Source organism: Tympanuchus pallidicinctus, unplaced genomic scaffold, assembly GCF_026119805.1.
Source record: "Tympanuchus pallidicinctus isolate F22 unplaced genomic scaffold, pur_lepc_1.0 scaffold3, whole genome shotgun sequence".
NCBI classification, from domain to species: Eukaryota; Metazoa; Chordata; class Aves; order Galliformes; family Phasianidae; genus Tympanuchus; species Tympanuchus pallidicinctus.
The window spans coordinates 100,917,116-100,944,977 of NW_026294747.1; the positions used below are offsets into that span (position 1 = coordinate 100,917,116).

General features: G+C 42.8%; 1 protein-coding gene and 1 long non-coding RNA gene across 3 annotated transcripts in view; both read right to left on the bottom strand.

Moving 5' to 3' along the window:
- LARS2 (leucyl-tRNA synthetase 2, mitochondrial) overlaps window positions 1-1,706 on the bottom strand; it is an 82,545-nt gene extending 80,839 nt beyond the window's left edge. For both annotated transcript variants that reach the window (XM_052694217.1, XM_052694218.1), the window contains exon 1: window positions 1,428-1,706. The gene's annotated coding sequence lies outside the window, so the exon portion shown is untranslated. The remainder of the gene's footprint in view (window positions 1-1,427) is intronic.
- A 706-nt stretch (window positions 1,707-2,412) lies between these two features.
- On the bottom strand, window positions 2,413-7,614 carry LOC128086062 (uncharacterized). The gene is made up of 5 exons (XR_008209225.1): window positions 6,437-7,614; window positions 4,064-4,197; window positions 3,662-3,948; window positions 2,688-2,821; window positions 2,413-2,508 (listed from the first exon to the last, which is right to left on the bottom strand). It is a non-coding gene; the product is annotated as an uncharacterized LOC128086062 (long non-coding RNA).
- Window positions 7,615-27,862: the final 20,248 nt, after the last annotated feature.

Here is a 27,862-nt window from a genome sequence, read left to right on the forward strand (position 1 = left end):
GATGAATACAGGGAGAAGAGGAAGTTGGATGAAATTATTCAGTAAAACTCCTGAATTTGTCATCAAGGATAAGAGATGGAGGAGGATTACTATAATTAGTAGATTTCAGCTAGGCATTCTAAATAGAGTACTGTGCTAAGGGTTTCCTTGTCAGTATCACTTCCTGCTAGAACTACCTGGGAAACTTACTAAATCAGACCTGAATTGTATAAGGTAAGAAAAATTGGTTCTAGAGAGATCTATTCTCCATAAACTGAAAATCCAATTAAAATAACTCCTCACGTGCTTCAGAATGAGTGTTCCAAAATAAAAATTACTCAGATGTGAAAAAGATCAAATAGTGTTCAAGCTCATGACTAGTCTCAATAAGATACAGAAGCATAAAGTTAATAAGGCTGGAAAAGACCACTAAGATCAGCTAGTCCAACCGCCAACCCACCCCACCATGCGCACTGACCACGTCTCTAATACAAAACATCTAATTCTTATATGAAGCATTTACTGATTTTACCAGATTTTTTTTTCCTACAGTAGAAAATAAGGCATTAAATAAAACCACCATGAATAAACCAACTTTTGTTTTTCCCCCATTACACGCTGTATTTCTTAATGTACATCACATATATGCATACACATGCCTTCCCTGTCCACCTCATTGCCTGCCTTCAGAATTACACTTTTCTCTCCTCCTTAACTAGCAGTCTCTTTTAAATGCTCTTTAATTACACACGGCAGTGCCCTGAACTTTTTCCTTGCTAAACCTCTAAAACCTTTCTCAATTGTAATAACAAATCCAGAACTGGACTCAGGATTCCAAGCACAGTTGTGTACGAGTTACTCAGAAGCCACTCCATTTCCTAGCCTCTACAGTGTGATGACACTTATACATGCAGCACAAAATCAACTAGAACTTTCTAGTACTTGCCTACTTTACTGTAATTCTTACTATTTCTTTATCGATCCTATTACTTCGGCTTTGTAAGACAACGGAGCTCTGTCCTTCCCTCCAGAAGCCGCTTTCAGCACTGAGATAAGGGCTGGGGTCTCCCCAACCCCTCTCATGCACTCCTCAGGCCGTGCAGGACACAGGACAGCAAAAGCAGCCATGTACGGCGTGGCCTGCCCTGGTGTGCGCACAGCTGAAGACAAGCATGGTGCCACCCCTCCCACTGCCACAGGCTGCGCGACACGCACCGCACACGGCAGTATTTTGAAAAGAGCATGAGGTCGGACTGATAGAATGGAAAGGAACGCAGCTCGAGACTCTGCATAGCAGTGATGCTATAGCACACAGGCAAGGGAGCCTAGGAGAACCAGCAGAGCAACGGGGAGACTGGGGGAGAGGAAGATTGAGGCGCGGAGGGCGCAGGGCGGACGGGGCCGGGCGGAGATTGGAGACGTGCTGGCGGGAAGCCGGGAACGGTTACCTGCGCGCGGGAAGGTGCGGCCGCAACACGCGCGCCCTCAGCTACCGCCTCCCACACTGGGCGCCGCCATCTTGGGGTGGGTGGGGCAGCGGCTCTGCGCCTGCGCCGTTCCATACGCATGCGCAGTGGGGTGGGGGTGGGCGAGGCGGGGCTGTGCCTGTCCCACGCTGCCTGGTCGGGTGGCTGGGTGGAGGCGTGGGGTGTGGTGGTTCTGCGGCTGCTGCGTTGTGAACGGGATGTTCTAGTGCTGGGTTTGTTTGTTTGCCCCCTTTTTTCTTCTAATGCGGAAAAAAAATAAAGCAGAAGTCAATAAAGACAATTTAGAGCAGCGTAATTAATTCTAGCTCTGGCTGGAAAACATCTTACCCAGCTGTCAACACTGTACAGTTCAGAGTTGTTTGCAACTACTGCAAGTTGCTTGTCATAACGTACCAGGAACAAGAAAAACACTTATTTAGTCCTGTGGATTTGTGCCCTTTTGCTTCCAGCAACAACTGGCTCTTTAAGTCTTTAAACTGTTTTATTGAGCACTGTTTTTCTGCTGGAGTTTAGATCAACACATTCTGTTCGTGCAATGTGATGCCTACATTATAGTGAAGCTTCTTGTCTGCTAGAGCCAGAGCCTTCTTATGTGACTAAAAATACATGTTTACCAAATGAACTTTCTGCTTGGTTGTGTGTACCTGTCAAGTCTGTTTATGCTGTAAGCTTTTTGCCACAAAAACAAACTGAGCATCTCTGATACTTGCACTGCTTATAAACTACTGCAGCTCTGCCAGAGCTGAACATATAATTTTGGTATGCAGGGGACAGACACGGGTCAGTCCTCACCCGAGACCTTGCTCCAGGATCTTGTAAGCAGCAGTGACATGTTTGCATGCTGAAGGATGATATTCTGCACACCTATCTAGATAGCATCCAAGTGATTTTTTCAGTTTGGTGCCTGAACTGGCTTAGTTCATTCAGGGATCGGCTCCTTATTTACCTGTGCAGTGTGTGAGACTTGAAGTCTGTCCCTGATCTCCTGATTCACCTGGGTTAATTCAAGAGCTCACATCCCCAAGTTCTCTGCCCAGGGTTACTGCCTGTTAGACAGAGAGATAAGTGAGCACTCAACCCAACCCATGCCTTGCCTATCAAGATGAACCATAGCTGAATTTAATTCTCATTCATACATACTGCACTAGGATACTGCACCTAGTCCTAGAACAAACCTAGAATCTTCTGGTGCATACTGGGCTATGAACTATGACAGTAGACAGGCCTGCTTTGTGATCTCTGCTGGATTCAGCTGGTTCCCACTTCTAAAATGAAAAGAGCTGCCACAAAAGAGCTGGCAGTCCTTGCAGGCAGAAGCCTCTTTACTTTGCGCATGAAGCACCTCTCACCTCAACCTGGGACACAATATGGTAAAGATCAGACTGAATGGAAATGGCAAGATATGAGAGAATTATTCCATTTTGTCTTTAAAACATTTTGAAAGTCAATTGCTCTCAAGTTTAGAATTATCTAAATCTCTGGAATGTTAAAGTACCAAACGTTAAACATATTGACCTATATTTCTCAAGGTCTGCCATCAAGATTATAGCTGATTGAGTTGTCAGACCTTTGTCTTATTTTTTTAATCCATTCATCTCACTAAAAAATTGCTTTCTCATCCTCGCAATCTGCTTATAGATTTCATTTGCTTGAAGCTAAGGATAATCTGTTTAGATGAATATAAATTAATTGCAATCTTAAATGCCTCCAAGAAAGCTAGAAGGATGTTACACAGAAATGCAGACCTACCATACCTTGGGAGCACTCAGGGCTGGGCCCACGTGGAGCCTCAAGCACTTCTACATTCACCAAATTATACAGCAACTCAAAGTGGATGCGGGTCAAGGTCAGACATTCATCATAATACTGTTGAGATGTGCATGCTGCTAAAGGAGGGGGTTGGCATGCTACTACAGGAGAGGAGTTGTAAATGGATGGAGGTTCTCTTGAATAACAACACTGTACTGAGGTCTGCCTACATGCACCATTTAGCAGCCACTATTTAAAAAAAATAATAATAATAAAAAATAAAATTTCAATTACTCCTTAGATCCCTCTGGGAGGAGTTGGTGGTATGATTCTTGTATCAATTGGTCAGATCACTGCAATAGGAAAGACTTTACAACAAAGGTGCGATAACAGAAGGACCAGCACAATAGAAAGGTGCTACAAGGGAAGGAAAGAAAATTCCTCACCTGCACCAGAAGGGTTTGCAAAGGAAAGCTTCACCAAGAGAACACTCCAGAAAGAGACCCTTCCCCTTAAATGGGGTCTAGGAGAGGTGCAGCCAGGCTCCACCCCTTCCATCACACAGCCGAATGGCCTTCACCTGTGCTCCATGGCTGACTCGGTGCTTGCCTCAGGTGATCAATCAGTGCTTCAGGCTGCGACTCAGCACTTCCCATACAATTCTGATTAGCTAGGGGTTGGATGTTAGTAGAGGATCTTTACAATCCTTTCCAACCCAAGCCATTCTATGATTCTATGAAAAACAAGTAAAAAACATTCAACACGGGTTTAAGCGGGTAGTATCTGTCCTATAGATAGGACAGATAGAAGATGACTTCTGTGAGCAGTAAATACTACTTGGACCTTACTCAAAGAATACACTGGCCTTTTCATTTGTGTCACTTTCCCATTGATTTTACTGAAGCTCATTCTGCTGCATGTGGATTCTGATAGAGAGGAAGGTAGACAGTATCAGATGAAACTAAACAAGATGCATGATTGTCTGTAAACAAATTAAAAAGAAGTGAGGTAAACTGAGATCAATCAAAAACAGACACAGAAAGAAAGAAGAGCAAAGCTATTTTGAGCAGCGTGATAATCCAGGGAGATAAAAAACACATGCACATGTATGCTGTTATCTGGCATTTGGGCTTGCTCATTGGTTTAGACATGATAAGATTAGTAGAGTTCCCAATCTGCTAAGCACTAATTGTTTGAAATCACCATTTTAAAAGTTGAGATCCAGTGTCACCAAGAAGTTCAAAAAATTACATACGGTCTAAGGTGAAAAGCCAAACATACATTAAAGCTTTCTTCCAAATGCTGATCCTAACTTCCTAATTTCCTAACTTTTTTAACATATATTTTCCTCACTTACCAACAGCCAATAGGCCCTTTCTGTCTTCTGTGCCCTATCTGCATGTTGTGATGGCTGTAAGGTTAGCCAAATTGTGAACGTAGAATAATTTACCTGCTACATGTAAGACAAACACAAAAAGAGTCAAGGAAAAAGACTAGGGCAGTGATGCTTTTAGAGGGCTTGAGATACTGCTGAAGATTACAGAGGGTTTAGAGGCTACTGTACCTCTGCTTTGTTCTTTAATTTCTGTGTACGTGAGTTGAATAAATGCAGTAGCAGAGTTTATACCAAGCACATCGCTACATTCAATGTCCAGATGTGCCAGGGACTCCAGCTAGAATATCAAACAATGAAGCCTTCAAATAGTAGAATGTACTCTTGTAATGAATCTAAGAGGTCCTCAGACTTTTCCAAACAGTGGACCTACCCACTCTCCCAATATCCTCACCTTCCCAAACAAAACCTTGGGTTTGCTTGTTAATCTGGGCCATTTGCATAGACTCCTTTCATTATGAGAAATTAGTGATACAATGACACTAGTATTTATCTTTATGTGAACCTTAACAGTAAGTTATTTTCTATGTGGCTGGTATTCTTCTGTTTCTTTTTTCATGCTGGAGCTGCATAGCATTTGCACTGCCTTGTTTGTTAGCATTTTTATTAATCAACACAAAGCCCGGAGATAATTTAGTCATTAGATAATTCATTAGTTCCTGTATGAGGAATCTGCAGAAGTGCCCCAGTTGTCGTCACTTAAATAGATGTACTTCCCACATTTCTGTGTAAGTTACTGGAGTTGATGTTAGTGTTTCCTGGCATTGTTCTTTTGCTCCAGTATAAAAAATATTTCTGGTATTTTTCTGGCTTCCTATGAGAAGAGGACTAAAAGGCAGTATTTGGAGTAAAAAATAATGTTTATTGCCTGCATACTTCAAATCTAGCCTTGTTTCATGTTATTAGTTTGCTTCTTGTTGTTGTTTTTTTCTTCATTAAACTCCGTTAGAAGAGCTTTTGCTTATGAATTTCACTTTCACTTTATTAACATATATGTGTATTTAGAGGTTTTGCTTTAAAGCATAAGGTCAGATAAACACAGGTGACTGGATTGCAGAGGTGTAAAGAGTAGCACTAGAGAATATTAAAAAAAATAATAATAGACTATATAATATAAAGAAGAAGAAAAAAAAACCCCACAGCTTTCTCTCAAAGCCCTATCTCCCATCAGAGACCATATCTCAAGGGGAAGAATTCCAAATGACTCCATGAAGATAAATAAATAGAACCTTCATTTTTCCAGTAGAGTTTACTTAAAGGGCACTCAAATATTGCAGTAATGGAAGAATAAACTCTTGAAAAATACGGAAAGGTAGAGTTATACTTTTGGGATAGAAGGGAATGGATTTGGATAAGACACAATATTAGGAGTAGAGCTTAATCTGTTCATAAAAGTATTAAGTGATATGCTTGGTGCTCGCTCTGCTGGGAGACTGACCTCAGTCATGAAGGAGGTTCTTCTCATGCAAAGCATTTAAATCAACACAGGTTCATTCATCTCTTGATTTTGCAAGATGGATAACTTACACAACGCACAAATGGAAAAAGAGAGAAGCTAAATAACAAGCAAATACATTCCTCCCATCCAGGGGGCTGTGCTTGGCAAACAGGATGGTCCCATCTAGTTGGAAAATCCACCAACCTGGGCCTGTCTGAGTGCCACTTGTCCTGCCACAGAGTGACAAGGAAGGATTTTGAAAACGAGCAAGATCAAGGCTTAGTGGAATCCTATTTAGCAGCATTGTTTTGAAAGGCAGATGTTGGCCACAGACAACCCTATTTAAGTTCTAGAGAGCCTCATTCTGAGCCCATTTTGTTCAGCACTTACGTTGAGGTGGGTGTCTGCAAGGGGATGTGTTGAACCCAAAATGTACATCCTGCTTATTCAGATCAGTATCTCTGATAGTCAAGAGCTTCTTACCTATTCAGACCAAAGTTCACAAGTTAAATGTGTACCTGTAAGTGATGTTTGCAAAATCAATACACTTTTGGTTGTTGTTTTCTTTCCTTCATCAACAATCCAATTTTCAAGCAAAGTAATCCATGCTGTTTATCCACCTTGGCCACCTTCTAATTCACTGGCACAATTTTGTTGTTGTTCAAAGCTAGTTAGATATAGTGAAGAGCAAAACTACACTTATGCAGCATTCAGAGCTTGATGTTTCTTACCTTTAATCTGAAAAAAAAAAAACAGGATGTTTTAAAGATTGTTAAAGTTCTAAACTGTCCTGGTGAACCAGTGGACTGCTAGTGGTGATATACTGTCAGTAAGTTGTCCGTGACCCAGATGCATCTGGGACTGATAGCCTCTCTTTTTTACATGTAGGAGCATAATTTTTGGAGTCCGGTCACAGAGTAGGACAGCAGGGAAAGCAAACAGTTGCCTGTCCCATAAGGGAGGTGAACTGGCTTGGCAAAGGGCTCAATGACTGCCAGGGCCAGAACGAAGCCAGGGATCATCCAGTTGAGAGCAGTGTAGGGAGGTAAATGGAGCAGGAGAAAAATTATGAAACCTGTCCCTTTGGGTTGGCAGGGAAATTGTTGGGCTGCCTCAGTCCCTATCACCCTCTTTCACAGAAAAGCTGTGTTTTACAACAGTGTGCACTACTGCATCAGAGAAGAAAGAGTAAACAGGAAGACATGCATTAATGAACCCCTTGTTGTGTGATGATGTTTCTTTTGCTAAGGACCAGGCCTTGTTAAAACAGGCGGAGAATGGACATTTTCCATTCACTATAACAACCTGCTTTTTACACTGATGGCCAAACTTCATCATAGCAATTATCCAACATCTAGACTGCACTTAAACTTTCTAATGATATCTGACAGCAGGAAACAATCTGAGTGCTGGATAAAATCATCCTGCACACCAGGGTTGTCTTTTCAGCTGTTAGCGGGCTTCAGGAAGGACTGCAGTAGAACAGGATGAAAATATCTCAAGGTCTTAAAATTAATAAGCAAAAAAAAAAAAAAAAAAAAAAGATCTGTTATTGTGTGGAAAAGTTAAAAAAAAGCTCATTGCAGCTTGGAAATTGTTGAACATGCACACTTAAGTATGTGTATAGATACTGCCTGCAAATGTAAAAATATATCAGACATATCACATTTAAACATGCCCCACATGGAAGAAAATGGGATTTCGGTTTTTATTTCCCTGTATTTCTATATACAGTGTAATTACTAAAGGAGAAAGAATGATTGCATTATTCTTGTTAGTTGAACTGAAAACAAGATGAAAGGAGCCCATGTTTACCAGGGGAGCACAGTGCTAGAATAATCTGATAGCTTTCCCTTAATGAGATAATGGATTTTCCAAAATTGAAAATGTGGTAAATCTCATTTGGACCTTAGTAAAGCACTTGATACACTCCTAAATGGCAAAATATTAATGAAGCAAAAGAAGGTGGAAATTACAGAGGACATGAAAGGCAGGAAGGAATTGACTGATAGAAAAGAGCAGAGAAAAGGGAAGAAGAATCAAGAGCCAAGAAGCAAGTAACTGCAAAAGTTACTCAAGGGTCTCTTTTAGGACCAGTGCTGGTAATATTTTCATTACCTGCAGTGGAATATGAATATGATAGGTGTGCTATTGAAATCTGAAGATGAAGGAACACAACTAATACAGAAGACAACAATCGTATATTAAAACCTTTTTGACTTGGACAGGTACATAAATGGGAAATAGTGTTTGATTAGAAGACAACTTCAGGGTTAATGAGACATTTCTTCTCTAAGTGAGAAGAGAGATGACTCAGGCAGACACAATGCTGGGTATCATAGGTGATCACCAGATAACGATGAATCAACTGTGCAATGAAGCTGTGAAATAGGTGGACATGCTCATAGCACACTTCAGACAGGGTATTTCCAGCAGAAAGAAAAAGTTTCATTGTAAAGGCATGGATGAATGCACACCTGCAACACAGTATACAGCCTGTCACATTTCTGTAAGAAAGATGAATTCATCTGTAACGAGTGCAGAGAGGTACCACAAAGCGTGTTACCATTTAAAGAAACTAATAATAAAACCTAGACATACTGCATTTAGAGTAGAAAGAAAACCAGATTCTCACTACTGCATCACAGAGAGGTCCTGTAACAACTTCCTACAAGGGTGGAAACAACCTCCCTTTTCCAATAGTCTGCACTACTTTTAAGGACAAAATTCAACCCGTTAGCAGGAAAGGTGATGTGACATGATCCCTGTGGAGAGCCGGGGCCTGGTCCATGTTTGATAATAGAGGATGCTCCTTGAAGTACTGTAACTTATTTCCCTGGAAAAATTCTGAATTACCTTCTGAAGTGACCTTGCTCTATAGACACACGAATCACAAAGCTTTGAATCAGAAAGCAAAGCAGATAGAGCCATGCTATTCATCCTGCAGTATGGTGGGAAGCCTGAAGGTCCTACAGGTGCAAAGCTGTAAATTGTGTTCTTCTGACCCCTCAAAACTGCTTATGCTTTAATAAAAAAGTTAACTTTTGAAAGGAGGAAAGTTCCTTAGCATATTTTTCAGATAAAAAAACCTGCCTGCATAGCTTGCAGGCATACCAGATGTACCAGATAAGCTCATTCAGCATTCCTTATTTATGTTGAAATGATGTGATGGAGATGGGCAGGAGAGGATGTTATGTACTTTCTTGTCCCAAAAAGAAGATTCAAGCAGAGGACATGCAATTTCAGCAGAGGATGTACCTTCATTCATTCCTTATCAACATAAAATCACTCGTTCATGCAAGAATGACCTAAGCCTGGGAACAGTGGTCATGGACTCAACGCCTTTCCCTATTAGCATTTTTTAATAATTGAACCATGGCAACACCTTGCTGTTGGGTAATAAAGGAGGCACTGAAATGCAGCAGAAGGCAAGCAAACAGTTTTGTTGTGCTAGGACATTGTGCCTGCTTTCTGCCTAAGACAACCAGCTCACCTCCGTGGGCATGCACAAAAGGTACATGGAGCCCACGCTGGGCATTGCTCTGGAAGCAGTATTGTCCAGGGTTTATTTTAGTTGAGGAAAGCTGTTTACTAAGAGGGAAAGATCATCTGGTGCCAATGCGAGGCAACTAAGTCAGAGCCTTCTTCTCTTCATGGACTTCAGGGAACTAGTCTTGCTTAAGGATCACTTTTGTAAATGCTTTTGTTTTCAGCTGTGCCCTCTGGACATGATGGACTGTTGTAAAGTTGGTTGCAGGATATTGCAGGATACCTCTGCATTTTAGAATTATTATTTTATGTACAAATCTGCTGCTTCTCATGGTGCCTGTGTGGGGAGGAGAATCTGCAGAAAGGCCAGCAGTGCAGAAGGAATGTTTGTGGTGAAAAATGGTGTGATGTTCAGTGCAAGTCTGTGTGCCACACTACTGATGCAACAAGGACTCTGTGATCAACAAACAGAATAAATGAAAAATGTGAGAGTTCCAGGAGGATTGCTAATAATCTGTTGTCAGACTCAGCCCAATAGCAAAGAAGAGAGGGGAAACAAATGCCAGTTTGAGAGTCCAGAGCCTCAGAAAGGGGTTGTACCGGTGGTGCAGCCTGCAGTTGTGGCCACCCAGGCAGCCACATGGCTGCTCCAACTTGTACAGCTTGAAAGCCTCAAGGATCCCACATCTGGGAATGGTGACAGCTATTTAGCTGCGAGGCCAGAGACCACTGTGCTGCTTTAGATTATTGCAGATACTACAGCTGGAAATTTTATGATGCTATTATGATCCCCTTCTGTCTCATACAATTACAGATACCTTCTATTCTTTATTAGCACTGTTTGCACCTCTGAGCACTGCTAAAGGAATTTTAACTTAATTTTCTTTGGAAAGAAAGCAAAAAAGGATTGGTGAGGCATTGTACATGCCGTTTGAAGTCTGGTAGTTTTTCCTAATGATCATCTACAATGACTTAACTTTAATCTTTTTTTTTTTTTTTTTTTTTTTTTTGCTATTTTTATTAATTTATTGATGTTGCTATCAAACAGATCTATCTTGATGCCATGTAGACTATGGAGATAATAAGTTCATTTCATAGAATGATTGTGTTTGTTAGCTACAATACATGCACTATTCAAATCCATTGGTACTAGAAATCCTTTTGTTTCCCAATGATAAGACTAATAAGAGAATCAAATGCACTGTAATGCTTCCATACCAACTCCACATCTGCAGGATTTGATATTATCAAACCCACCGCTCTATTTCTAGCTGAAAATAAAGAAAAAGATATCACAGAAACTATATAAGAAAATGGAGTATATTGCTGCTTAATAGAAGATGTTTGAGATTTATTTACTGTATCTAAAAAAAAGAATATTTTAAATCCTAAGCACTTGTATTTCACCAAAGGCTTTTTACATGGCTGCAATTTTTCAATGGTTGAGAGTGTCTCTTTGGAGAGCAAGGCTCATTTTAGATTCTGTTCTCATAAATAAACAAAGACAAATTGTAGTCTGGAATTCAAGGCAAGTTTGCCTCTAGCTGTGCAGACCCACAGCGATGCTCAGGTGACCTGCTGAAGTGTCCTGCTTTGTGTCCTGTGTAAGGAGTTCAGGATTGCTTCAGCAATCAAATCAAACTTTCTTTAGTTCAGCCTGACCTTGTGAAAAACAATTTGCACAGAGTGAACAAAATGCCAAGACACCATTCAGATACTCTGTAAATAACAACATACAGACTCCTACTTTTGAGTCTTCATGCTTCTCCTACTTTTGAGTCTTCATGCTTCTGCAGGTTTTTCTGGCTGTATTATTTCCTTCTAGCAGTGCTAAGACTAAGCAGTGCATATAATGTTTACAGTTATGACATTTTGCAAACCCAATACTTATATTGTTACCTTGCACTAATTTAAACATTGTTTTCTACTCTTTACCATATGGAAGTCCAGTAGATGAGTAACAAATAGAAAGCAGCTTGATACCTAGAATTTCCAGCACACATTAGCACTGCTTTTACATTAATGGCATGCTCAGATTCCTTAAGGACTGTTCAGGATTTTTAGTGCCTATCTTTCCATAAATCTGGAAAGAGCGATGGAGAAATAGGAAGATAAAAAGGCGTACAGGAAGTCTGCAGCATGCCTGTAGACACGCCATTAGAGAGGAGAAATGAAATTCAATTTTTAATGAAAATTTAGGAACTCTAAAATGGTCCATAATGCATGTACAAAAGGTGATTCTTGGGCAGTCCTATGGCTCAGTATCTTGTGAAATACCAGATGCACACTGAATGCTTTATATCCCTTAGGATATTAGACAGTCTTCGCTTTCTAATGATATAAACAAATCCATTCCTGCTTTAGTGCCTCCAAGGATTCTCTGCCTCGAGTTAGACAGTTTCAGTTCTGCGGACTTACTGTTCAGGGGCTGCATGTAAATGTAGTTTTTGGAGATAAAATTCATGTTTTAAGAAAGATAAATCTTTTGAATGTCTGGCATATTGTTCTGTATTTTCAAACTGTAGCTAGTGTTTGTAAAATGTTGGTGTGAGAAACTACCACATGGCATGTGTTTATTGGGACTCATTTTCCTAGAAGTAAGGAAGACACAGGTACATGATAACTAGAGTGCATTGGTTATTTAGCTGGTTGACTAATTACCTATCCGCTGAAAAGAGAGTAAAAGTGCTTTTTGTTCTGGTCTCCTGGATATCACATGGTTAAAACTCATCATCAGGCTTTGTGAACAATTAGTCATTAAATTTACAATTATAGAATCATAGAATCACTTGAGTTGGAAGGGATCTTTAAAGGTCATCTAATACAAGTCCCTGCATCTACAGCTAGATCAGGATGCTCAGAGGCCCATCTCCAGGGACAGGGTATCCACCACATCTCTGAGGAACCTGTTCTTATGCTTCACCACCCTTCATTGTAAGAATTTTTTTTCCCTATATCCCATCTAAATCTCCCCTCTTTCAGTTTGAAACTGTTTCCCCTTGTCCTGTCACAACAGATCCTGCCAAAGGCTGCACAAGCAATTGCTTACCACCCCCTGACCAATGCCCAGCTGGCCCCTCAGTCAGCAGAAGAAAGCCACATGCACTCAAATTCCCTTCAAAACTCCTTCCATGTGACATCATATGGTATGGAATATCCCTTTGGGCAGTTTAATTCAGCTGTCCCAATTCCGTTTTCTTCCAGGTCTTTGGCCCTTCTCTGAGAAGGGCCTTGGCTCTGTACAACACTGCTTAGCAGGCAACTATAAAAAGAGGTGTGTTATCAACATTGTTGTTCTAGAACCAAAGCAGAAGAAGAAGAAAACAGTTCTCTCCCAGCTGAAACTAAGACATGCTGCACTAAACCTTTTTGTGCTCTCAAACCCTTCCAATGACTCTGTCCTTCTGATGTTCGTGATTAAAAAATACAACAGGAAGGTGCTACCACACAGCAAAATAGGCTCCCACATGAATAATCTAAAGCTGTAAACAAGCAGTGATGGTGTCTTCCCCCAAGATTATAGCTAGACACGGCAGACCAAAGGAAGCAGTGGTAGTGATTTTCTCATTAACAAATCTGGAACTACAAGATAGAAGATTTACAAGGTCTACATGGAAGAGATGTGTAGCAGACCTCAAAACTGAACCCAGCTCCCCTGAAGTCCATGCCTATGGCAGAGCATCTCTGCTGATCACTATTTCTTTCTAACTGCCAACATAAAGGTTTAAATCCAGGTAAGTAGAGCTGAGCACCTTCAGCTCCCACTGATGGAGAAAGGACCAAGGGGTGCTCAGCCCATCACAGGACCATGTTGTCCTTTGCAGGAGGGCCACACCAGCCCTGCTGCAGGCAGGCCAGTGCAGTTCAACCTCCACCACCCCCAGGCTCTATTTCCTGCCTGCGTCAGAGCCTTCTTCTCTTATTTCTCTTGTCTCTAATCTACCAAAAACACGTGTGGGAGTTCTAAATTAAAAATAGATACCTAGGGGAAAAAATAAAAGCAGTTGGAGAGCTGATTTGCAGCTGAATTATTCATCCTCTGTATCCCTCTTATCCCAGTATGGTAGGAGGGCTGTGCAGGTATGGCCTGGCTGAGGGATGCTGGGGTGAGACAACAACCTTGCATCCATCTGCTCCCTTGGTCCCGCCAGCAGTCAAAATTCCCCACACTGGTCAACTCACCTGTTTTTTAAAATGACAATTTAATGAAAACACCTTAAAACACTGCTCAGCTTTACTCTATGCTGCCTCTCTTTGCTTACTCCCCCATAGCTGGACTAACATAGCTTGGTCCTCACAAAGACAAACAACTGAATTAGTCTAACCTTTTAAAAGGTTACTAGAACATCCTGTTCCATTAACAACAACCCTTACTAGAGAAATACATGAAAAACTGTTGCAGTGCTTTTACTGGCTGTGTATGAGCACCGGCACTTTGGTGTTTTGCCAGCACACTAAATTGCAATTTGTGAGAGGCCAGGAATGATTTTCCTCATGTATCTGCAGGGATAGTCCTCAGTTTTATTTAGTCCTCTGGTAGCTCTGACTGCAGTGTACCTTACAAAAATTGCTGGCAGTTAATTGTCACTTTTTTGCATGGAATTTTTGTAAATAACGTTTTCATTCCCACTAAGAATCATTAAATCACCAGAACTATGTAAAAATCAAATCAAAACAAAACAAACCTCAGAATGTCCTGAGTCATGAAAGGACAAAAAAAAAAAATCAGAACTTAACTTCAAAGTAGTCTCCATGGTTCCTTTGCAGCACCCTGGCTTCCTTGCACAGTGTGATGTGTGTAGTGGTGCAGTCCTTGACCAGTCCTTGACTGGAGCTCTGTGGAATCCCAGCTCAGGTATCCCCTTGAGGATCCAGTCCTGCTGTGAAATTCACACGTACATGAAATCTGACATGGCTAGGAAAAAAAACCAAAACCAAACCAACCAACTGGGCATATGGTTGTGCCGCTTTGCTTCCAGCAGACAAAAACTCCCAGTTTAAGTGGTGAGATAGGCAGGATGTTAAAAAATTGTCTCACACGATCTCAGCCCAACTCCTCTGGGCAATGGTGGATGGTTTCCATTTCTGTGTACTCTCCTCCTAATGCCTTCCCACTGGCTCTTCTATCTGTGAGATCTCAGGCCCAGGTTTTTTCTTCCACAGTTGCTGTTGTATACCTCCACAGCTGTCACATTTCCTGTTTCATTCTCACAACCTGGTGTCTCCCATCATCAGCTCACTGACAATCCTGCTGCAAATGTCTTGGAGGTCTGCTTGTGTTTTAGCATACTAATCTTCCCCCACAAAACTTCAATAGCTTCATTCTGAATTACAGTAAGTTGTAATCCTCAGAAATATGTAATGAAGAAGAAAGGAAAGACAATCCCACCTCACTTTGCAGGCATTTGAAGAGGAAGATGGCAAAGCCTGCAATAGCACCTTTTCTCCTCCCCTGATCCAGCACATCTTTTCAGTTTCTATGTCAGCTGGTGAGACTGCACAGGTGGAGCAGGAGACCCCAGCCAAGGTACCAAGGGACTGCAGCAACCAAAATCAATGGGTAAACACTCTTGTCCAGGAGCTATTAGCCAGGATCTGCCCAATCAAGCACCTGCTACCTGGACAGAAATGTTACAGTCTCTTGCATAAATTTCTCACCTACTTCTGCAGCTCAGAGATACAGGAGGCTGTGCCAGATATCAGTCAGCCTGGGAACTCATCTCAATGTTTCAGCTTTGGCTTCTTTTACTACTTGGCACTAACAGTGTCAACCCTTCACAGCAGGTGATGCTGCTGGGAGTAGGCCTGCTAGCTGTATGGCCCTGAGCATCCTCATCTGGTCCATAATGACAAGTCATTGCCAGAACATAGACAGAAAGAAGCCCTCCAGTTTTCACAGCTCTCCCTCTTCCTTCTGTTAGATTTGTTGTTGCTGTGCCTTTAGCTGATAAACCTCAGCTGGAAGGCAGCTGTTCACTACCCACTGAAATGGGGCCAATTTCTCCAAAAAGGACCATTCAGTGACAGACCTGCTACTTTCTGTATTCATGCATATCATTTTTTGCAGCTAAACATCTAGCTTCATGTAAAGACTTGCTGAGCACTGAAAGATAAAACAGGCCGGGAAAGAAGGGAACAGAGACCGAGAATGCAATTTGTGTGATGTCAAAAGAGCACCAGACTTTAGTGTTATCTCTGATGAAATGCTGAAGGGCAAGGTGAGAAAATGTACATCTGTTAGCACTGATCATAGTTCTTCCCTGGCTGGACTCACAAAACAGCAAGGACTAAGGGGAAGAGTGAGTGGCATTCTGCTGTGTATTTAAGCATGAATCATCCTCCATCTATAGCAAATCTCTCTCTCTTTTTTTTTAATGTAGTTGAATTTTCATGAAGGAATATATGAACTTTGGCTACAACAGATGTCATCTTGGAGGATTTTTTTTTTTATATCTGACTGTAGCCCCAGTATAATAGGCAGTGCTGGGCTTTCATCTTTCACCACTACTAGCTATAAAATGCAGAACAGATGATGATTAGCATGCATTACTTAAGAGAAGTTCAGCACTCAGTGAGTCAGGGTACAGACCAGGAATTATTTGTTGAATAAATTCAGAAATAATCCACTGAAGCACAGACACATTTGAGAACATTGCAGTCTGTTCAGATTCCAAAGAGCCACTGTGCAGGGAAGATAGCTATGTTAATGTGTTCATCTGGGCTTGCTTGGAGCACTGCAGAAGGATTAGGGGGAAAGGTGGAATACAGGTGACCAATAGGAATAGGGCCGGGCTCTCAGCTCACAGAAACAGAGAATATCCCAAGTTGGAAAGTACCTATAAGGATAACTGAGTCCACCCCCTGGCTCAACACAGGACCACCCAAAACCCAAATCCAATGTCTGAGAGCCGCTGTTCACTTTCTGAACTCTAGTACTTGGGGCCACTGCCCTGGGCAGACTGTCCATACCTCTGGCATAGACCCCATCCCTAACCCCCAATTGCCCATCCCCTGACACAGCTCCATTCTCTTGTGTCTGGTGGCTGTCTGTTCTGGCATGCCACTGGGGGTTTTGGAGTGTGAGGGGGAGGTTGGATGGTGGCAACTTGCAGCTCCAATTCCCAACTTCTGGCTGAATTTCCACAGGAAACCCAGCTAAAATTGGCCGAGGCAGCTGCTGGAGAGGGGAGCAGGATCAAGCAGAGCACAGGCTGCTGGGGCCCTTGGAACAGGCTGCTTAGGAGCAGGCTTCAGCTTTCACAGCCCATCAGTACAGAGTGAAGCACGTACAGCGGGGCCGTGGGCTACGGGGAGTGCATAAAGCAACCCTGGAAACACAGTTTGAATGGAGAACAGTGGGCAGGTGCTATGGGTGCAGTGGGCAGCAGCAGCCTCAGCCAGCGCCCAGGAGCAGGGGCTGCGGCTGCAGCAGAGCTCCCGACGTGACTGCCCTGCTGTGCTTTCCTTCAAAACATTTAAATCTCTCATAACAACTGTCTTCATGCACAGCCTGACCTCTGCTGCGCTTTCTGGATGCTGGGAGTTCTTTGTTGCTATTATTATTCGCTCTGCCCTTTATGTGGTGCCAACACTGCTGCTGATATATCTGCTATATTTCAAGAGCCTCTTCCAAGACCCCAGTTTTCCACAAGAATAATTCCCACTGATTTATATGGGCTGTAGTGGATCAGGCTGCTAGAGACAGAAACGGTCACCAGGCCGGCCTCAGGCTGCAGGGCTGCTGAAATGAAATGGCTGCCCCAGCACTGTGGGGCTGGAGGCTGATAAATGGATCCAGCCAATGCGGACTGTTTCTCTTCACCCAGAGCACCTGGTGTGAGTGGTGTCTTATTGCTTTCTGTGATTAGATCACTGCTTTGTAAGGACATTCTTTTAGACAACTGGTCATTGCTTTCTTCTGCTGAATTCCCACCAATTACTCCCAGCTCTCTCCTGCACTGTATCATGCAGGTGCTTGCCAGATGTGCAGGCAGCTGCCTTTCTGTTGTTTTCATACCTTTTGCAGCCTGGGCAAGCCACGAGAACCAAAGCAGATTAAAGTGATTTGAAACTACACTAATTTAAAAGCGTGCACAGCTCAGAGTCTGCCATCTGCCATCAGAAGCCCTTCCTCCATAGTTCACAGCTCTGATTTGGTATTGCTGCCCAGAGGATGCTGTGCAGTGTGCAGCAGCAGTGCATGCAGTGAGGCAAGCACAGGTGATGCACCAGTACTGCTTGCCTGAGCTGGCAGCAGGGCTGCTCCCCCCTGCTTTGCACAGAGTCCCACCATGAAAACTCCTCCATCCTTTGTTTCTGAGATTGGAGCTACAAATGCACACGGAAAGAAGGACAGTCAGTATGTTTCCTGCTCCCTGAAATAAAGGAATACCCACATTGTGCTCACAGCCTTATTGAGTCCCATTAGAGAGCTGGGAAGCACTTTTTCTTCACTCCCATCATTTTTTTTGCTGTGAAATATAAGTGGATTATTTTAGAGTGCTACTCATGTAGAGTGAGCACAGAGCAGAGGCTGAGTGACATTTTCTTTGTCCTACCAGAAATGTGAGTTGAGCAGTTTGGACAATAGTGACAAAAACCTTATTATCAGAGCAAGTGTATTAAGAAGTCAGTGTCAGTTGTCTCTTGGCAGCACAGAAGACCCATTGCAAAGACAGGAAAAAGCTATCCCACGTTACTTCACTGACAACAAGCTCTGATTAACTCTGTTGATTAGCATTTACAAAAGAGAATCTGGAAGGCCCCTTGGAGGAGGGAAAGGCTGCATGAGTTGGTCCTCCAGGATGAAGAGAAGGTCTAATCCTGCCCCTTGACCTGGTCCATGCTACTTTCCCCTTCCCAGCCCAACAACTTGTGTGCCTGTGCCATTCCCCTGCCCCATACTGATGCAGCTCCTCTCTGTCGTGTGAGAAAATGGAGCATGGGGGGAGGGTCTGCAGCCATGGTGCCACGTGGGACTGAGGTACAAAGGCTGCATTTGGGCTGGCAGGGGCTTAGCATCCTCCACCACAGCCATAGTACTGGCCTGGCAACGCTGTCACAGATGTGGGTTATTCTTTCCCACTAACAAGAAGAATGGTTTTAAAGCTCCTTGTCACCCTCCTATTTCACTTTTAAGAGACAGTGCCTATTTTTAGAAGCAATTACTGACAAACACTAGGTTTTCCTGATCACGTCCACTGATACAAATGTCTGTATTGCAGATGGCAGTGTTTCTAATCCTCATGAGACAAATTTCCTGGAACCGAACAGAAGACAAAGTGTGAATATCACAGCATCATTTAAGTAACTTGCCTGTTTAGTAGAAAATCAGTCAGCAATACACAACAATTATTTAAAAAAGCACTGCCTCAGCCATCCATTTTAAGTTCCACGTAAACAGCTCGATCTTTCCCTAGCTAGTTCTGGCTGCAAAAGGAAAGCAGGGTAATGAAAACATTGTTTTGCAGTGGAAATTAATGACCAAGTTCTTTGATGACTGCAGTCGTTTCTTCACTGGCACAGCTCAACACCCTCTGATTTCTTTCTTTCCTTTTTTGAACCACTATAGTAATAAGACAAAATAAGATATATAGCTTTGTTGGGAATTACTAGTCCAGAGCAAGCATGCAAGCCAGAGAACAGAAGAACAGGATCTTGAAGGGCCTCCTGTCAACCTTACTTAAGCTGGGAGGACTGGCTACATGCTTTCATAGATGAGCAATCAAACAACCAGAGAGAAACACTGCAGCTCCAACAGGACGCACTTATTAGAGAAAAGCAATGCTTGACGAGCAGAATTTTTTCAGATTAGCCTTTGCTCTGTAAGGTTATTGTAGGAAAAAATATTGTACAAGCAACCTGAGAAAAAAAGTAGCAGAGAAATAAAAGAACTTGTGTGTTAAGTGCGAATCCCTCTTACCAATGTTTTCATTGCCACTAGCTTGAAGGATGCTTATGTTCATTTCTGCACATTGTCTTTCTTTCAAAAGGAAAATTAAGTCAGCAAACCAGTGGTTCTCAACTTACACATTTACTATTTGTCCAGAAAACATTCCATTCAACCCTATATTATGAGTGGAAAAGGACCTCTTCTGATCGTTTTCCTAATACAACCCATTACCTTCAGAAAGAATACGTACTAAATGTTACCTAGGTACAAGCTCAGACTGTGTAGCCCTTATAAAAACTTCTCTTTTTTTGACAAAACAAGGAAGTAGCTCCTTTCCAGTCTCTCATATCACACTAGCTCTACACTTTCCACCTGTCTCTTTCCCAGCCACTCGCCCATCGTCCATTGGAGTTGGCTTAACTCTGCATTGCCTCCACAGTCCTACACAGAGCTATGTGGCAGGCAAGCTTTAGGAAGGAATTACCAACTTCTGGTAGAAGTCAGCAGAAAGAAGGAGGAACAACTTTTCGTACTTATCTACACATCTCAGGGAAGACTGAAGTAGTTGTTTTCTTTTCTCCTGCATTTACCTCTTCCCCTTTCTACACGGTAAATCTGTTTGAATGTTTTTACACTCAATTTTAATGAAACTTCCCTCTTCACTTGTTTGAAATAAGCTGACAGGCTGATGTCTATGGAACATGCTTTCTTTGCTGGCCTACCTGCAGGGAGAGCGGACAGCTGACCCACAGCCTCACCTCTATGGGCTGCACAGTCTCCTCTGCAGTGTGTGTTGCTCTGCATTTCAACTCCAGTGCTGAGAAGCCTCATGCCCACTCCCTCTCACATTTTTTAATGAAAACAGTGAATTCAAATCGTGGTACGTCCCAGGCCAGAGTGTCTTACTACTCTTATATAAATGAGCTGTTACAAGGCACTCTTTCCAGGGGAATAGCTGCTCTGCTAGTCCAAAGGTTACCTTATAGTGCATTAATCATCTGTGCCTAAACTCCCCTGGCAGTTTGTATCACTGTGCGACAGTCTCTGGAAATAAAACCTTTGGTGTCGAAGCAGATCCAAACAGCCCTCTGCACACCTCCGGTGAGCGGATCGAAGCATTTAGCAAGGGAATTGACTAAAGCCTTTCTGCCTCCCAGGCCCCAACTGCTGCTGCCACAAATTGGCCACAAAAAGACCCACAGCTAACACTGCACATAAGGATAATAGCTGCCCTTTGGGTGTTGTCGGCCTGATAAGGATAGCACCCACAGCTCCTGAGTGGTCACCCCATCAGGCCTGGCATTCAAATGTGAGATTAAAAGCAGCTGTTCTTTTATCAGTATGAAGATGGATACAGATGAAGCAGAGGGTATAAAAATAAATTGCAGCCCATCATCACCTTTCCTGGGGGCTGTAACCCACTCCAGCAGCAGCTCTTGCTGGAGGAAGTAGCTGCAGCATCCTCGCCTACTGCACTGTGTTTGCAGGGGGGCCTGGGCGTGTGTCCCCCAGCCTTGCTGCTCTGCAGCACTCCTGGGGAATGTGTCTGGCTGGGGCAGCCGTCCCTGCTGAAAGGTTTTGTTTGGAAGGGCTGGGAACAATGCTTGGGGCTGGGAGGAAGAGCATTTAGAATTACAGAATTATAGAACACCCGAGTTGGAAGGGACCCTCAGGGGTCATTGACTTCAAATCCTGGCTCCACACAGGACCACCCAAAAATCAGACCTTATGTCAAGAGTGCTGTCCAGTCACTTCTTAACTCCAGCAAACTTGGTGACATTTTGTTTTCATCTCAGTGTTATACTTTTGTAGTAAAAACCATCTGGATAACTTGCAGCTTGGGGAAGAACAGCGTGGATCTTACTTCCAGCCTCCACTTTGGAGGCACCCAGGCTGATAGCACCACCTCTGCAACACTGAAAATCCTGCAGGGCAGGCAGAGCTTTCTTGACAAAAGCAATAATGCAACTGTCATGATGGAAGCACAAATTGAACTATTAAAAATAGCTGATTCTAATATGCAGTCGTGGGGGTAAGCTGTTTGCTCTGGAGCATAAAAAGTTGTTGCTGTTTCTACATACTGTCTCTGTATGAAGAAATGAGAACAGAACAGAACACTTGGCAGACAATTTTCTAAACCTTAATCCCAAGAAAGGGTACTATTAAACACTGCTTCTAATTTCTGCAGTAGGTTATCTAGCATTTATTAACATGTCATTTGTTTGGAAAAATCAGATTACTCAAACCAGCGTAACAGAGAAATTTATCTTCTAATGAAGAATGCCTATGAATATGTCTGAACACCATCATTAAGTTGCACAGTGAAGCATTTACTGTTGGCCCTCAACATTTGACATTCTGTGCTGCCTGTACCCTCCTAACTCAATGCCTTCACCAGTAGTGCTGCATTTTCCCCATCAGCAGATACCATGCTGATACATGCATTCTTCAAACTAAGATATGAAGCTGGCAGGAATCTGAATATCCAAAAGGAATCATTTTCAGGGAAGGACCAAACAGTGAAAAACTCTATTCCTGAAAGTGATGGTGTTAGAAATTCAGCCAGGAGCCCCTCAGAACTGTGGGCTTTAATAGAAACTTCCTGAGCTGCGGATGCCTGATTTGTTTTATGTATGATCCTATCATCTACCTTGAGAACGTATCACCACGAGTCGTAAGTCATAAATATTTAACTGTATCACTGCTGAGGGCTGTTTTTTAGAGAGCTCAATTAATTATTACCAGATTTCTAGGTAATTGACTGTCTTTTAGCTGGCACTTAAGTAATTTATTAAAACAAAACTGGCAGGATTATGTCAGGTAATTAAGAGAATGATATTTAAGTTCTCATTTTGGTTCCGTTCTTACACTGGCCTTCATTTACTTCACTTCTTCTGAAAAGTCATCAAATCTCTAGTTCCCAATTTCGAAGATATGTGAACAGGCATCGCTGAAGTTATATATGCCGCCATTCTGTACAAATCTGGAGCTCTCTGCTCTGTCACTGTAGGACTGCCACAGAAAAACCTCCTGTAATCTCTATAAAACAATGGAAAGCCATGTGAAGTGTGTGTTAATCTTTGGTTGGAACCATCAAAATGAGCAAAGAATCAGACAGAAACGATGAATTCCCCAAAGCGCGAGGGACCTTGGTCACTTAATTCTTCATAAACTCCAGCTTGCCTGTAAATTAGATTTACTGGAGCGACTTGGTATGTAAAAAATACTAATTCCATCAGCAACTGTAGTCTTTCTTATTCTCTTACTGCTCTCAACTAGTTAAAAAACTGCAGCCAGGAGAAGGGAACAATTATTAGAGGACCAGCAGATCTCTTTGCACTCTTTTTGGCCTTTACAGTAACAGTATAATGTCCCCGGAGAGTTATGCTACCAAAAAACTGGGATACAATTTTGCCTTCTGTTTCTTTGGTCCCTCTTCAATTTGGTGACCTTGAGCAGGTCTAAACAGAGTGAACACCTATTGTATTTTTGTATGCGTAGCACGCACAAAAAATGTATCACAAACCAGCCAAACTACCCAGGTTTGATTACCACTTGCATATTTATGCAAATGACCCCTGATGGCTTCTGTGGAAGTGACACAAAGCAGAAAGGTGTCTTACGGTTCGTCTCCAAAGGAGGGGGGTCCTTGTCCAATTAGACCGAATCTGCGAGGACATCGAGGCACTTGCTGTCAGTGGGGCATTGCATCTCTCCCAGTGGTCTGTGCCCATCCTAATGAATGCCAGCATGCACTTTACCTGCAGAAAATTGACTTCCCTGTTCTAAACAACACATTTAGCCCAGCATTTGCTCGGCGTCTAGGGAACGTCAGCTGTATTCTCTGTCTCAGTTCCTTTCCTGCCAGGTAGACCTTTATACATGATCAAGACAGCATCTTAAAATAGCATGCTGGAGATAGTGCCGCTCAGCACACTCCAAACGTTAGCTAATTGCCACAGCAGCCCGGCACAGCGCTCGCCTGGGACTGTGCTCTGCATTGATTAGAAATTCTCACACATGGGGAAGTGTGGGGGAAGGATGGCAAGAGGCAGTGAGAAAGAAAAGGAAGATCGAATCAGGCAAGCAAACAGAGAGAGCAACTGGTAGATCCAGCTGGGACTGGCAGGGATGAAGGCAGCAGCACCACGAGGATGCACAACTGTTACAAGCTGGAGGGCTTGATTTTTCTGCTCTTAATGCTATTCTCACCAGCTACTGCTGCAGTGTGATACTCCTGCCAATGCCAATGTGCATGATGGCCACTGCAGAAAGGTGACAAGACTACCAGAGAGGACAGCACAAATAGCTCAGACTAGGTAACAAACCGGGAAAAACGACAAATATCTCTGCAGAGCCCCAGTGGGAGTCAAAACTGGACACACAGCTGTGACCAGACCCTGCCTCCATGCCTTGCCTTCCCACTAGGGCAGAGAGCCACCCGGACAGCCTTCAGACACACCACACTTTGAATGTACCTCCCCTCCAGGCCAGGGAAGCTAGATGCACACACCTCACTAGATCTCCCACAGCTCCGTGATTTCCTGCTCATCCATCCTGTACTCACCACACCACGTTCAAACCATCCTATTTATCTATTCTCATCTGCCTTGTTAAAGATGAACTACACTTATAATGCTACATGTCAATATAACTTGACTCCTACTAATATAAATTAGGCATATGGTTAGTACTGACAGGGGCAGAAGTCGCAGCTTCAGTCTGTTTTGAGTACTTAATATTTGGATTTTTTGCATTCTTGAAAAGTATAATCACAAAGCTCCCACTGCCTTTTACTGAGGAAGCCACCATTTTGTTCAGATACAGGCAGCGGAGCAGCTGTTGGAGATGTCTGTGTTTCCAAGGAGTTAGCTCTTGAATCAGTGTCTAGAAGATTCAAGAGGCCTGAACAGACAGAACTGCTCTCCTAAAATCACACTTTCAGGAGCTCAGGCCAATTTTGCATTATTGCAGTGTTGCACAAGAGTGAAATTAAGCTGCACCAGCACGATGGAGCGGGGAAGCTCTAACTTACTGAAAAACTCCCCCATGCACCTGTTCCTGTAGAAATTGAGAGAAAACTCTTTGAAAAGATGAAAGATGAATGTGAAGCATGACATCACCAGAATTCTCTCGCTCGCTCCCATAAGCCATGAGAAGGGTACAGTTACCTAGCAACTCCTGCAAGCAGCTCACTTCAGTAGCAAAGCATTGGGGTTTAAGCAGTAGGCACGTACCTGGCTCTAAAGCCCCGTTCTATTTGTCAGCAGAAATCAGTGTGTATAAATCAGAGAGAAAACAGAAGTACTGAAGACCTCCATCAGTCTCCAAAGCTAACCTCACTGCAGGCCCACTGGTAGTGCAGCAAATGGCAGGCTTTTCTGCAACAGAATCAACTCTGAAAGATGAAGTAGGACACGCTGGTGAGACAAACCGATAGAGAAGAGATTTAACTGTTGCTTTTATTGCACTGAGAATTGATATCCGTAAATTTCTCTCTGCAACTCTGTATTGATCCTAACTGTGTGTGTCCAGCTAGTGCACATGCTCTAGGAAGGCAGCTGGTTATAATTTGAAGGCACCAGGAACAGAAGGATTGGTCATTTCCCAAGCTGTGCAGCAGGGTGAGCTTCCCTGAGAGTGACTGTACAGTCACCAACAAAACTGATGCAGAAAAGCCTGAACAAACTGATTATTGGCATTACAAACTGATTATTCCATGCACTTCAAACCTATCACCACCAATCGAGTGAATTGCATCCTTGTTTGTCTTTACATTTGCAAAGACCTGCTTCTCAACTTGCCTTTTCCAGCCCAGTTTGGCATATCCTGAACCATTCACACCATCAGGATTTCACCCCGCTTTGCCACAGAGATTGGGATCTGCAAAGAAATGAGACACACTCTATTTCTGCATGTCTTCATCCAAACTGTCTCACTTATCAGGGAACTGAGAGATAGCCAAAGTCTGCAGCAGATAAGTGGTGAGCTGACAGCAGTCTTTACTGAATAGCTGAGGAAACATGAATTGCAGGAGCGTGGTATAATGCAATATATAATTTTATTTATAATCTCATCAGGCTTTTCATGCCTTCAACTGCTTCCTCTTCCAATTGTCATAGATTTCTGCATGGCATTCACGGCTCCTATTTAATTTTAAGATGATTTTTGTGTGTGTTTTTTTTTTCCTGTTGAAACACTACGATTCTGGGAAGTTCATCTACCACTTAGCTGTCTCATCCTTTTGATGGACAGTTCTCCATCGGTCTTTTCATTAAAAAGGGGTGAGCCATGATCTTTCTTTCTGCAGTACTTTCATCACGGCCTCCTCTCCTGCAAACCTGTCCTCTGTTACAGGATATTGCAGTCTCAACGAAGCCAGGGCCTGTGCTGGGCTGATAAAAACTGATGTAGATAAACTCCCCAGACCAGAGCAGAGTGGCACAGAAGAGGAGCTCTGTGCGTGTCTTGGCCCACCAGGAGCACCCACTGACACCACTTCTTCTTGCCCACTGGTCTCCGAGGATCACTGAGGGCTGATGTACATGGATGTACTCCAGTGTAAAAGGAGGGCTTTTTGTTTTGGACCTGCAGCTATTTACGAGTGTGCTGTATCACTGAAGGCCTTTGGTGAGTGAATCTGAGGTCTTACTAAAAAGGTGAATGATGAGGGTGGTGAGGAACTGGCACAGGCTGCCCCGAGAAGCTGTGGTTGCCCTATCCCTGGAGGTGTCTCTGGTCAGCCCGGATGGGGCTTTGGGCAACCAGGTCTAATGGAGGCTGGTTGGTTGAACTAGATGATCATTAAATGACCCTTCCAACCTAAGCCATTCAATGACTCTGAGCTGAACTATTTATGAACACACTGGCTAACCTTGACCACTCTTCAGTAGCCTTATATATGACAATGCAGAAACTACGATCCAGAAGCAGGTGAACACTCCATCCATTGCCATGTCTCTGACTGCTTGTATTCTCCAATGCTATAGAGGAAGATGATGAAAAACCTAATATTAAACAAATAGGAATTTTGCCTTCTTCTTAACCAAGCACTAGTTATTTGCCTTTTTAGAAAAACAGAATCCAATCAGCTTACAAAAGAGAGAACAGAGAAAGTACCATGCAAACATTTTAATCATTTAAACAAACATCCAATCTGTTTTAAAACCTTGCTAAGTTCTTGGCTCCTGTAGCAGGAGGTTAATTGTACTCTTTATAAGATTGATTTCCTTTTATCTGATTTCAATTTGTTGCCTTTAAGTTAACATCTTGTTTTTGTGTTATGTGAAAGACTAAAGAGGGTCACCTAATCTACCTTCTCCATAAAGCGCATTGGGGAGCTACAACTCTGTCATGTCTTTTTTATCCTTTCTAGATTCAGTGCTGCTAATTGTTCCTGCAAACACTGTTCTTGTGCACTGAGGCACTCTTTCAAGATGCAAGCCTGCTGTGTTTCTTTGCAGTGTGGTGATCAGAGCTGCAGGGCACTGAGGGAAGATGTGCAGAGAGGCTGCGTGCCTTTGAGAGCTGCAGGTTAATACCACTGGGGCATCTGCCTCTTGGGGAGGACTGACTCCACCTGGTGAGGCTGGAAGAAAGTTTGCTTCATGGAAGAGTCCACGGTTGGGTTCCCTTAACAAAGGATAAAGCCGAGATGAATGCTGCAGTCCTGTCTAAAGACATCAGCAATCCTAGAGAGCAAAAGGACCGATTGTTCTTTAGCCTTCACTTTTCTTCTCAACAAACTGTTAGAGGAGAGTAGGAGCTGCTAGAGAGATAACAAGAATAACAAAAATCCCTGCAGTGCAAGATGTGTGGAGGCTCTGAGAGTCGTGGTACCATCTGTGCCTGTCTATTTACAGCCAGAACAACTAACGCCCAACTAATGGTGAAGAGAAGCAAAGCACTATGTCATGGAGACAGCTCTCTAATCTTACATAAAAGCAGCTTTCTGAAAAGCTTGAAGTGTTCAGATGGAGAGAGGAATGGTCACAGCTTACGCTCAAGCAGGTTTATTTATGGAATGGTGTATACCTACCTCTGTTTCAGTCATATCCTTTGAACAATCTCCATCTGATACTCAGGCAAGTTTGTTCAGCATTTTTTCAGCAATACAAAGTGTAACACATATAAAACTCAGCATTACAGACAGATCCATGGTTACAGCAAAAGATCAGTAATGAGGGGAAAAGCAAGTAAACTGTGAAAGCAGTCTGCTTGCTTTGATTCAAAAAAATATTCCTGCATTTGGTACATACAGCTGCTGTGTGAAAAGAATAGGTGTTAGTCAAAAGGAATGAACAAGCTCTTCTGATCATACTTTTCAATGAAAATACATTTTCAAAACAAGTATATTCATCTGAGATTAAACAAACAAACAAAAAAATCATTTTTGAAACACAAGGGAAACACAGAGTTAAATTCGCTGTATTTAC